This window comes from Heteronotia binoei, chromosome 5 (assembly GCF_032191835.1).
Source record: "Heteronotia binoei isolate CCM8104 ecotype False Entrance Well chromosome 5, APGP_CSIRO_Hbin_v1, whole genome shotgun sequence".
Taxonomy (NCBI): domain Eukaryota; kingdom Metazoa; phylum Chordata; class Lepidosauria; order Squamata; family Gekkonidae; genus Heteronotia; species Heteronotia binoei.
The window spans coordinates 134,681,284-134,694,184 of record NC_083227.1 but is presented as its reverse complement, the minus strand read 5'-3'; positions in this window follow the sequence as shown (position 1 = coordinate 134,694,184).

Below are 12,901 nucleotides of genomic sequence, written 5' to 3'. Positions count from 1 at the left end.
CCCTCTGAGACTCCAGACAAAAGCTTCTGTGCTAATAACAGTAATTCATGAGACTTAGTTATCTACAGACACTTGCGGAACCTTACCACTCCAGTGGCAAGTGTATTTATATAGAAATGTTCCACTGCTTTTTGTGGAACTTGCTTGCAAAAAAAAAAAGGATGGCATATGCATGCTTGTTATTTCCTTAAATAATTTGGAATTACATTAGATCTTGGGGTCGTGGTAGATAACTCACTGAAAATGTCAAGACAGTGTGCGTTTGCAATAAAAAAGGCCAACGCCATGCTGGGAATTATTAGGAAGGGAATTGAAAACAAATCAGCCAGTATCATAATGCCCCTGTATAAATCGATGGTGCGGTCTCATTTGGAATACTGTGTGCAGTTCTGGTCGCCGCACCTCAAAAAGGATATTATAGCATTGGAGAAAGTCCAGAAAAGGGCAACTAAAATGATTAAGGGGCTGGAACACTTTCCCTATGAAGAAAAGTTGAAACGCTTGGGACTCTTTAGCTTGGAGAAACGTCAACTGCGGGGTGACATGATAGAGGTTTACAAGATAATGCATGGGATGGAGAACGGAAGATTTGGTCACTTACCGTGAAGCTTCCTTCTCGGTGAACTGGCAGTGGGTCGGTCCGACTACTGGGTATAGGCTCCTCCTCCTCTTCACAGGGTCGGGTCTTCCAAACGATCTGGAGGGGGAGTGGCCTATACCTCCCAGCTCCCGCCAGGTGTATCCAAGCCGCATCCCCTTAGGAATAAAAAAGTTCCACAACCTCCCCATTCACATACAGAGACAGATGAACGAGGAGAATCATTTATTACGCTTCAATACACCATCAAAAAAGGAGATTGAAACAGAAACATTGCCAATACAGAAAAGCAATATTGTTCAGGAGAGGACCAGACGAGGCTCCAGGATCCATCTCCAAAAACCAGGAAGCCGCTCAACCTCTAACGGGCGGTCCGGACCGACCCACTGCCAGTCCACCGAGAAGGAAGCTTCACGGTAAGTGACCAAATCTTCCGTTCTCCGGTGGTCTGGACAGTGGGTCGGTCCGACTACTGGGACGTAACAAAGCTGAACATCCCCGGGCGGGACCGGCTTCCCTGTTTAGAGTGCATGCTGCAGCACACGCCTCCCAAAGGCCGCCTCCGCTGAAGCCCATTTATCCACCTTATAATGCCTGGTAAAGGTATGTACCGACTTCCAAGTTGCTGCCTTACACACAGCTTCTAATGATGGGAAGGACCGATACACAGCTGATGTTGCAGCACCCCTCAGAGAATGGGCCGTGATCCCATCTGGAGGGGTCTGACCTTGGGCCTTGTAAGCCAAAACAATACATTCCCGTAGCCACCTGCTAAGGGAAGAAGTGGAAACCTGTCGTCCCTGTGGTTTTTTACTGAATGAAACAAACAGGGAATCAGACTTTCTCCACTCTTTGGAACGCTCAATATAAAAACTAAGTGCCCTCCTAATGTCTAGGCAGTGCAACTCCCTTTCCTTAGAAGACTGAGGATTGGGGCAAAAGTTCGGAAGAACCAACTCCTGGGACCTATGAAAAACGGAATTGACTTTAGGAATAAAAGATGGGTCTGGCCTCAGCACCACCTTTTCGTTACGGAAAACACAAAGTTCCTTGTCAACCGATAGGGCCCTCAATTCAGACACTCTCCGTGCCGTGGTGATGCCTACCAAAAAAGCTGTTTTAAGGGTTAATTCCTTGATTCCGCAGGAAGCCAGAGGTTCAAAGGGACGCCCACACAAAGCCTGTAGGACTACATTCAATCTCCACGAGGGAAACCTGTGCACCTGAGGAGGTTTAAGAAGAGCAACTCCCCTCAAAAACCTTTTAATATGCGGATGCGCTGACAAGGTCTTACGTCCCCGCACCCCTTGTATGGACGATATGGCCGCCACCTGCCTTCGCAGCGTGCTAGTGGAAAGCCCCTTATCTGCCCCTTCCTGCAGAAAACCAAGAATACCTTTAACCTTAACCGACATCCGATCCCACCCTCGTTGGGTCGACCATGAGGAGAAGACCTTCCAGGTGGTATTATACACCCTATTCGTGGAGCATTTACGTGATGCCAACATAGTGTTCACCACCCTCTTGTTATAACCTAGCTCCTCGAGCTGGAACCACTCAACCTCCAGGCTGTCAACTGTAACAGGTCTGGTTGAGGGTGAGACATGTTGCCCTGAGTCAGGAGGTCGTCCCTCCTCGGCAGGTGCCAAGTAGGCTGAATCGACAACCTCAGAAGCTCCTGGAACCACGACCGTCTCGGCCAGAAAGGAGCCACTAGCACGACCTCCGCACTTAGTTCCCCACCCTCTTAATCACCCTGGGTAAAAGAGGAAGGGGCGGGAAGGCATACAGAAGCCCCGCTGGCCACTCGGCGCTGAGAGCATCGGTGCTTTCTGCTCTTGTGTCTCTGTTTTTGGCAAAGAACCTGTCCACCTGACAATTTTCTGCCGTGGCAAACAAGTCCACCGTCACCGGCCGTACCTGTCCACTAACAGACTGAAGGTATCTCTATGCAAAATCCATTCCGTCTGGTCCAGCCAGCGTCTGCTGAGCCAGTCCGCTAATAGATTGTCCTTTCCAGGAACATGCACCGCCTTGATCGATAGGAGATTGGTCTCCGCCCACTCGAAGAGAATCTTTGCTTCGGCATGGAGAGATTTCACCTTGGTTCCTCCCTGCCGATTTACGTACGCCTTGGCTGTCGAATTGTCCGTTTTCACCAGGACATGGCAACCGCTCAGGACTGCCTGCAAACCCTGCAATCCTAGCCGAATCGCTCTGAGCTCCAGGAAGTTGATACTCCGCTTCGACTCGTGGGGCTCCCATTGACCCTGGATCATTTGATCCTGTGAGTGAGCCCCCCAACCCCATAGACTGGCGTCTGTGGTCATACAAACCCTCTGGGGCTCGCATAGCGGATGACCTGGAAGGAAAAGATCCGGGTCCAGCCACCACTGCAACTGGGATTTCACTTCCGGTGGTAATGTCACTAGTTTGGGGATTTTGTTCCCTATAACCTCCTGGAACGGGCGGAGGAAAAACTGCAGGGGACGAGTGTGGAACCTGGCCCAGGAGAGTAGGTCCTGAAAGGAGACCATCATCCCTAACAACTGCGCTAGCATCATGACCGACACCCTGCATTGTTGAAGAATCCCTTGTAACAGGAGACAGAACTTCTCCCGCCTTTCCAGGGTAATGAAGACTCTGTCCACGGTTGTATCTATCTCCACCCCCAGATGCACTAGCCTCTGAGAGGGAAGAAGATTGCTCTTCTCCAGATTCACCACAAAGCCGTGACTGCGCAACATGGTCACTGTCCGGTGAATGTCCTTCTGGCATTGTAGGTGTGACCCCCCCTTCACCAGAATGTCATCCAGGTAAGGGAACAGGGCCACGCCCTGTAGTCTCAGTTCCGCCACCAGGGTCACCAGGACTTTTGTAAAGACCCGGGGCAAAGACTTCAGGCCGAACGGTAAGGCCCGATATTGGAAATGTTTCCCCCCGTAGGAGAAACGCAGAAAATTCCTGTATGATTCCCGAATGGGAACATGCAAGTAGGCCTCTGATAGATCCAAGGAAGCCAGAAAATCCTGAGGCTGAATGGCTAGCAACACTGACCGAAGGGTCTCCATTCTGAAATGCTTTGTTAGAACAAACTTGTTGAGCCACTTCAGATCCAGGATGGTTCTGAACTCCCCGTTCTTTTTTGGAACTAAAAATATTATTGAATAAACTCCTAAGCCTTGTTGGGGTATCGGAACGGGTTCCACTGCTCCTATATCCAGCAGTTGTTGAATGGCCGCCAGCATTGCTTTGTGAGCAGCCAAATCTCTTTTTCACGGAACCCAACGAAAGTGGTTGGGAGGGGGGGAGTGGAAATCTATGGCATAGCCCTGATCCACTACCTCTAGAACCCATTTGTCCTGAATCGACTGGTTCCAGATGCCTGCGAATAAGGAGAGGCGACCCCCTATTTTCCCTGTCATCTGGTGGGGGGCATAGTCATTGAGATCCCCCTTTTTTGGAAGAGGGTTTGGAACTCTGGTCTGACTTTCCAGAGTAATAGGCTTTGGAATCACGCCCTTTCTGTTGCCACTTTCCTCTGAAGGAACGAAAGGAACCTGATCTAGATGGCTTTTTGGAGTCCCGAAAGGAAGAAAAGGGCTTCCTCTGTTTAGTTTCTTTACCCTTGGAGGGTAGGACTTTCTTTTTATCCTTGTTTTCAATGAGATACCTGTCTAGGCCCTCCCCGAACAACAAGGTTCCTTTAAATGGTACTGCTGCGACCCTAGCCTGGGCTGCAGTATCGACCTCCCAATTACGTAGCCAGATGTTGCGTCTAGCCGCCACGCCACAAGCCATGGCTCTGGCCGCTAGTTGCATGGTGTCCAAAGAACTGTCCGCCACAAAGGCAGCAGATAGGGCAATCTTTTTAAGCTCGTCCTTGAACTCCTTAGGAGCTCTACTATCCGCTGCTGCTAAGTTATTGGACCACGTGCACATTGCTCTAGCGAACAATGAGGATGTTGTGGCTGCCTTGATAGCCCATGATGTCGCTTCAAACTCTTTGCGTAAAGCCTGCTCAATCCTCCTATCACATGGATCCCTAGGTAAACCATCTGCATCCATGGGTAGGACCGAATTGGAGATCAGACTAGTCACAGGATCATCCACCGTTGGCAATTTTAGCCTCTTAGTGGCCTGTGGAATAAGGGAATAGAGTTTAGGGATGACCTGTTGGTTGGCCTTAGGTTTAGCCGGCCGTTTCCACTCCGCCTTAACCAGAGCAAAAAAGGCCGCCGGTAAGGGAACCCCCATTTGAGCACTGCTCAGCTTTGGCATCATTTCCCCTGAGCCTGTGGGAAGGTCAGGATCCAGCTCCTCATTCTCCTTAGGTGTGGGCACAAAGTTAAGGGTTCTCAACACCTTGGGGGGCAACTTGGAATAGTATTCAAGGGGGAAAAGTCTGGACTGCACAGTGTCAGGTTTTTCCTCCTCCTCATCTGATAGCTCGCCGTCCTCCTTATCAGACTGTAGATCAGAGTCCTCCGACTCTTCAGCCGAACTCAGGAGAGGGGAATCCAGGCCTAGGTGAGTCTTGCTCTTAGATCGTCCCAGAGTGTCACTGGGGCTGGGGTCTCTGCCCCTTTTCCTTCCCTCTTGCCTCTTTTGCTTGGTCAGAGGAGAAGGGGAGCCCTGTTGACTAAGGTCCTGCCCCAACTCCTTCAACATTTCCCTTTTGAGCCATTGCAATAGGTTTGTCTTGGCATCCTCCACTGTAAGGTCGGGATTCTGAGCCTCTTGCTGAGGTGTCAGGGTTCCTGATAGTAGAGGCAAGTCGAATTCGCTTGGGGAGTTGCTTTGGGAACTAGCCGCCATTTTGATGTACCACAGATCCCTATAAGGGAAGTGAGAGGAAAGACACTAGCAAAAAGGGCGGGGAAAAACTCAAAATGGAGGGCAGCAGTTTTAAACTTCACCCTCCGACTGACCTAGCAGCACCTTACAGGACAAACCCCTTGGAGTTGCCCATATTCAAGCTCTCCCCGTCTGCCAAGCATGTAAAACTAGGCAGATCAGGGTCCAGGCATGCGAACAGCGTGCAGGATAAAAGGACCCTTTCCCAGGCTCTAAATCGCACGCGCAGGTCCTCCCCGCCGCGGGACAACTTACCGCTGCCCTGAATTGCTGGCTTTCTCCTCCGCTCCGTTCCACTCACGTCTGGGTGGAAACGGAGCTTCAAGGGCCTCGCTCGCTTCAGTTGCTCTCCGCGTCACCACAGGGACTACTCGTGAGTAGCCTTGCGCATTCGCCCTTCTGCCGGGTTTGTTGGGGCAAACCCCTACGCTCCCAGCCTCCAAAATTTTAAAACAGAAATTTCTTTTCCGGATCTTCTGCGCTTCTTCAGGAGCGCTAGAGAAGAAACCGTCCTGCTCATGCAGGGCCGGGAAAAAACTGGCGAGAGCTGGGAGGTATAGGCCACTCCCCCTCCAGATCGTTTGGAAGACCCGACCCTGTGAAGAGGAGGAGGAGCCTATACCCAGTAGTCAGACCGACCCACTGTCCAGACCACCGGAGAAAGTAGAGAAAGAAGTACTTTTCTCCCTTTCTCACAATACAAGATCTCGTGGGCATTCAATGAAATTGCTGAGCAGACAGGTTAAAACAGATAAAAGGAAGTACTTCTTCACCCAAAGGGTGATTAACATGTGGAATTCACTGTCACAGGAGGTGGTGGCGGCCACAAGCATCGCCACCTTCAAGAGGGGTTTAGATAAAAATATGGAGCAGAGGTCCATCAGTGGCTATTAGCCACAGTGTATGTGTGTGTGTGTATATATACATATATGTATATATATATATATATATGTATATGTGTGTGTATATATATATATATATATATATATATGTATATATGTATATATGTATAAAATTTTTTGCCACTGTGTGACACAGAGTGTTGGACTGGATGGGCCATTGGCCTGATCTAACATGGCTTCTCTTATGTTCTTACATTTAGGTAAATACACTACAGAACTGTCGTGCTAAATAAGCTTTTTTTGAAACCAATCTCCATCAAGGAGATTTCCGGAAGTTAAGAGAATGGAGATTTACTGTTCTGCAACACAAATATCCAAATTTGCTCACGAATATCATGAAACATGAGGATGCTACTCATCACAATGAATAACCCTATTGAAGCAATATGTGCAAAGGAAGCAGCTTCAAATTTAATGCATGATTTAAATAACCCTGTGTTTGAAAAGTTTACTGTTCTCACTGATTCCGTGCTCCAAACTGTAGCTCATATTTTAAAAGGCAGCATATGGACTAGGAGTCCATTTTATGAGAAGCCTCTTTTATGGAAAGAAACATGGAGGGAACTGCACTCTGGCTCCGTTCAGCTTGCAAGCCTTCAAACGAAAAGTGCAGTAGATAAATATTTAATTGTTTATTTGCTGCTGCAAAGTCTCCGCTGCCTTATGCTGCATGTACCCTGCTACTTATGGATAATGCATAGCAGCAGGGAAGCAGCTGTCTTCCTGTTCAAAAGAACATTTGATAGGATTTTTAAATAAAGAAAACCCATTCCAATTACTTCCTTTAAAACATTTTTAAAGCCTAATTATTTTTTAAGTTTGAGGTGGTGATAACAGGGACCTTCTGAAGGAGATGCTATAAAATGATTTTGAGGCAGGTTTTCTACTGGATTAAATCCTTACGTGTCCCTTTTAAACCTGTCTATGACTAAAAGTGTCTCAAGACCAATAGGTACCTAATAGCCTGACCCTAACACTTGATGCATCCCTAAACAAAGCACAGAACGGGCATTTAGTCCCCCTCCCCTCAGTGGTGTTGTTGTTCAGTTGCACAGTCGAATCCAACTCTTCGCGACCCCATGGACAAAGTCATGCCAGGCCCTCCTGTCTTCCACCATCCTCCAAAGTCTGCTCAAATTCGTGTTTGTTACATCAATGTCCAGTAATCTCATCTTTTGCTGTCCCCTTCTTCTCTTGCCTTCTGTCTTTCCCAGCATCAGGATCTTCTCCAGGGAGTGCTCCCTTCTCATTTGATGGCCAAAGTATTTGAGTTTCAGCTTCAGCATCTGACCTTCCAGTGAACCTTCTAGGTTGATTTCCCTTAGTATTGACTGATTTGATCTTCTTGCAGTCCAAGGGACTCACAAGAGTCTTCTCTAGTACCACATCTCAAAAGCATCTATTCTTCTGCACTCGGCCTCCTCTCAGTGCATCACTGCAAAACATGGTGTACAGCAGCAGTGCAGATGAATATGCTTGCTGAATGTTTAGGCTCAGGCTGTTAAGCACATTAGGCTATAATTTGTAAACAGCAATATTATTGATTTACTGTAGAATCTATATGAAAAAATTGAGTCCACATTCAGAAACAAGATCACACTAGCTCTGACCATCTGCTTTAAACATCAACACCACAAGGGCCAATCCTGAGAATTAAGGCTGGGTTACAGCTCTATAAAAATACCAGTGGCAAAAGGAAATCTAAAGGATAATGCAAAACTCATTCACTTATTTATCATCTACATTTTCATATAAATGAGGCAGGGCAGTTCACAAGAGCTAGTGGCATATTCAGAGCATCAGTGCATGCTTGCATTTGCAAAGGAGTGCTGTAACAAAAGCATCTGAGGGGCTCTAGAACAGGGGTCCCCAACCCTCAGGCCAGGGATCGGTACTGGGCCACGGCCTGTGTTCAATGGGGCGTGCAGCCTCGCTGGCCCTCCTGCGGCACCTCCCCCTCCCGTTTCCTCCTCCCTCCTCCGCTCCCACGCAGCCTCCCCACCTCCCACCGATCAGCCGGGAAAACCGCTGCAGCAGCGTCGAGCTCCCAAGGGCAGCGTCTGCCCACCACCCACCTTTCCTTCCCTTCCCATCGCCTCCCACCCCCCTGCACCTGGGCTCTGCAGCTGCAGCGTGCCTGCCTCCTCCTCTTTCCTTCCCGTTGCCTCCCCCCTGCCATGCCGGCCGCGGCGTGTCTGCTTCCTCCTCCGAGTCCACCACTGCCACCCGCCCCCTCCTTCCCTTCCCTTTCTGTCCCATCGCCTCCCCCCCAGGCCCTGCCGCCACCGCACTGTGATTGCGTGCAGGGGGAGAGAGGTGATGGAACAGGACAGGAAGGGAAGGAGGGGGTGAGCACCATGGGCCTGGGTTTTTTTTGAAGCGCTGCAGGGGGCACTTGCCTGGGGTGCCATGTGCCCTCGGCTGCCACTGGCTGTGGCGGTTCCCCCCCACAGCTGTTTGGCAGGGGGGGCAGCCTAGGAGGACTTCACCACTCCTTCCCTGGCCTTAAAATGGTGAAAATGGGGGGGGAGAGGTGGCGAGGCTGCACAGGGGGGTGCGGAGGAAAATGGGGGGAGGAGGATAGATTCAGGTAGGGAGCCGTGTTGGTCTGAAGCAGTAGAACAAAGTAGGCGTCAAGATGCATCTTTAAGAGATGGTGAGGCTGGACTTCTGGGTTTGGGTCATGGAGGATTGAGCTGCTTCTCAGTAGAGGAGCAGACCAGAGCCTCTGTTCTGGGCAGAGGAGGTGATCCTAACACCTGCTGCCTACTTCTCCCAGGCGGGGAGAAGGCCAAGACATGCATATGAAATTCTGAGGGGATTTACTTTGGCTGACGAGGAATCCCAGTGGGGTTCCTTTTTGGCTTTGAAGAGTCCCTGGAGAAGGATTACATTCCAACGTCTACAGAAGACTTCTGGGGTCATTAAATTGACTTAAATGCACCAGGATTCAAAGCTTCTTTGGAACTGATTAACATTTATCTTTGAAGAGAATGGTGTTCAAAAGGATAGCGACTTTAAAGGTAAAAGATCTTTATCTATCACTCCGGGACTAAAATAAGACTTATTTGAAATAAAGATAAAGATCTGGATCCAACTACGTTATTTTAAAGTAAAGAAGATAAAGGAAAGGGTAAATTTGGGACTAATGAAATTTGAGAAACAAGATTAAAAGAGGAAAAACAACTTTTGTTTTGAATACCTGTGGTTGGGCCAGACAACTCCCTCTGAAACAGAACTGCTGACTTGGTGAAGATGTCACAGAAAATGGCGTCATAGAAATAACGCGAGACTTCTCAACCATCAAAAACAAGACTTCATGGCAAGAAAGGAAGGAAGTAGCCATTAAGAGAAAGGAAAACTGGAAAGGAAAACTGCAAGCCTCCTAGCCCTCTCTAGGACCATAAATCATAGAGAAGTACCGGCGGCCATTAAAAGGTCAAAAATTCAAAATTTTTTAAAAAGAAAACGTGACTTTAAAAAATAATGGAGCTGGCAGACATCATTAAAAGGTGAAATCTATTGGATTATATGCTTTGAACTAATTTTGGAGCACTCCAGGAGAAAAAGGAAATTTTTTTTTGAAAAGGGACAGAAAAGCCGTGGACGCCATTTTGAAGAATATAAAACTTTAAAAAAATAATATTTCAACTTAGGAGCTTCTGAGAACAGTGATTTTGGGCTCATCTAAAAGGGCATGCTTTAATCTATAAGACTGTGTAATTGGAAATCAATTTGGTGAGGTCAACTTCAGAGCCTATTTTAGCAATGGGCAGGCAGTGATGTCTGTGCATAAATCAGGAGCAAAGCAGATTCGTACGAGGGCTAGGTCACTTGAAGAAGCAAAAATGTCTAAATGACAGGAGGCAATAGAAGCTATAGAGGCAAGATTGGCAAAAGTAATAAAGGAATCAATAACAGAGAGTAAGAAGAAATTAAAAAAAGACATTGAATCCAGTGCAGAGGGGGTTAAAAAAAAATTAAAAAAGAAACTGAAGATCTCAGGAAAGACTCCCAAGCAGCGTTAAAGAAAGTGCAGGAGGTAGAAGAAACGGTGAAAGACTGAGACTCAAGAACTGATACAGTGGATTCCACTATAAAAAAATTGCAGGAGAAAGCAGTGCTACAAGACTGATAGGTTTGAGAGGGGTGAGATAAGTTTGAGAGGGGTGCCTGAATCTGCTGAGACTGATTTGAGGCCATATATAATAAGAATCATTGCTGAGTTTTTGAGGGATGACCCTGATGAAACGAGTTATTTCTATGACTATATTTACAGGGTTAACTCAGACTATGCCAGAAAAAAACAAATTACCAAGAGATGTGGTAGTAAGATTTGTGACAAAAGATATGGTGGGAAAGATTCTGAGTAAACAATTTGAAAATACACTGGAAGTGGATGACAGTAGCGTAAGAATCATGAAAGAATTGCCAAGAAAAGTCATAAACGACAAGAGACTGTACAAAAAATTGACTGAAAAGCTGAGAGAAAATGAAATGAGATATAGATGGAGACTTCTAGAGGGTTTAAGTTTTGAATACAAAGGAAAGAGATTTACAATTACAAGCACTCAAGAAATGATGAAGTTTTTGGACAAACATAAGGAATTTGGGGGTACAGATTAAAAATAAAAAAATCATGATGGATTACAAATTAATATCTTGGAATGTAAATAGACTAAATTCACCACAAAAAAGAAGGGCAACTTTTCATTGGATTGGGAAACAAAAATGTAATATAATTTGCCTAAAAGAAGTACACATTAAACAAACGGATTACAAATTTTTATGGAACAAACAACTTGGAATGGAATTTTGTTCATTGGCTAAGGAGAAAAAAAGGGGTGTTGTTTTTTATGTCAAACAAGAATTACACCCAAAATTGATTTTTAAGGACGATGGTGGTAGATATATTGCAGTGGGAGTGATGTTGAACTATAAAAGAATTTTCTTATTGGGATTGTATGCCCCAAATGGAGCAAAAGACTCTTTCTTTAAAGACACCATGTAACAATTAGATCAAGTGGTGTATGAGCAAATTATGATATTGGAAGATTTTAATGGAACAGTTAAAAATATTTTGGATAGATCTGGGAAAAAACAATGAAGGAAAATTACCAAAATCATTTTTTGATTTAGTAAAACAAGAAAGTCTGGAAGATATATGGAGGGAATTTAACCCTAAAGAATGCGACTATACTTTCTTTTCAGCAAGGCATAATTCTTTCTCGAGAACTGATATGTTATGGATTACAAAAGATCTTGGACTTATAATGAAAAAAATAGAGATTCTTTCTAAAATAGGGGCAGACCACAATCCATTAATGTGGTCTGCAAAACCCGTGGAAAAAACCCTAAGATGGCGGATAAATGAAGATTTGCTACAGAAACAGGAAGAAGTGGTGTCTCTGGAAAAGGAGACGAAATCTTTCTTTCAAATAAATGAAAAAGAGGACACTCAATTTCAAATTGTGTGGGACGCATATAAAGCGATAATGAGGGGCATATTAATTACACTGAACAATAAAGATAAAAGAGCCAAAAATAAGCAAATGATGGACATTCAGAAAGAAATTGGAAAAAAGAAGAAGGAGCTTAAAAAGCGACCTGGGAAAAAGAAAATTATAAGGGAGATTACAATATTACAAAGCCAATTGAGACATTTGTTGAATAAAAAAGTGGAATGAAACTTAAAAAGTCCAAATTTCACCCCTTCTCCCCTTCTTCTAAGCTTTCAATATTTCAATTTCCCACCTTCTGACTTTATTTTAACTTTAATTAGTCCCGGAATGAAAGATAGCAATCAGTACCTTTTCTGTAGTTATCCAGATCAACACCGGTCTTGTGTAGCTTTAGATGTTTAGTAGTATCAAAGAAGGTTAGGATCCTGTCGAGCTTATGTCAAATAAATGACTCTGGAAACTTCTGCAGATAATGAAAATGCAACTTGTCTCCGGAGACCCCTCAAAGGAGCCCCCCCGGGACTCCCTTTTAGCCAAGGTAAATCTCCTCAAAGTTTCCTGTGCATATCTTCGACTAATCTCTGTCTGAGAAAAGTAGGCAGTAGGCATTAGATTGCCTTCCACTACCCCGAACAGAAGTTCCAGCCTGCTCCCCTTCTGAGAAGCACTTCAGCTCGGCATTTTCCAACCCCGGAAGTCCTTAATCAGCCAGTTTTTGATCCACAAGAGGACCTGTCCTTTTACTCCATGACTCTCGAGCTTTCTAAGGAGCCTTCGATGAGGAACTTTATCAAAAGCTTTCTGGAAGTAAAAGTAAACAACATCTATTGGATCTCCTTTGTCCACATGTTTGTTCACCCCCTCAAAGAAATGTAACAGTTTAGTGAGGCAAGATCTTCCCTTACAAAACCCATGCTGAGTCTTCCTCAATAACTCGTGTTCATCAATGTGCCTACTCATTCTGTCCTTGATAATGGTTTCTACCAACTTTCCTGGTATTGAAGTCAGACTGACTGGCCTGTAATTTCCCGGATCGCCCCTGGAACCCTTTTTAAAGATGGGAGTGACATTTGCTACCTTCC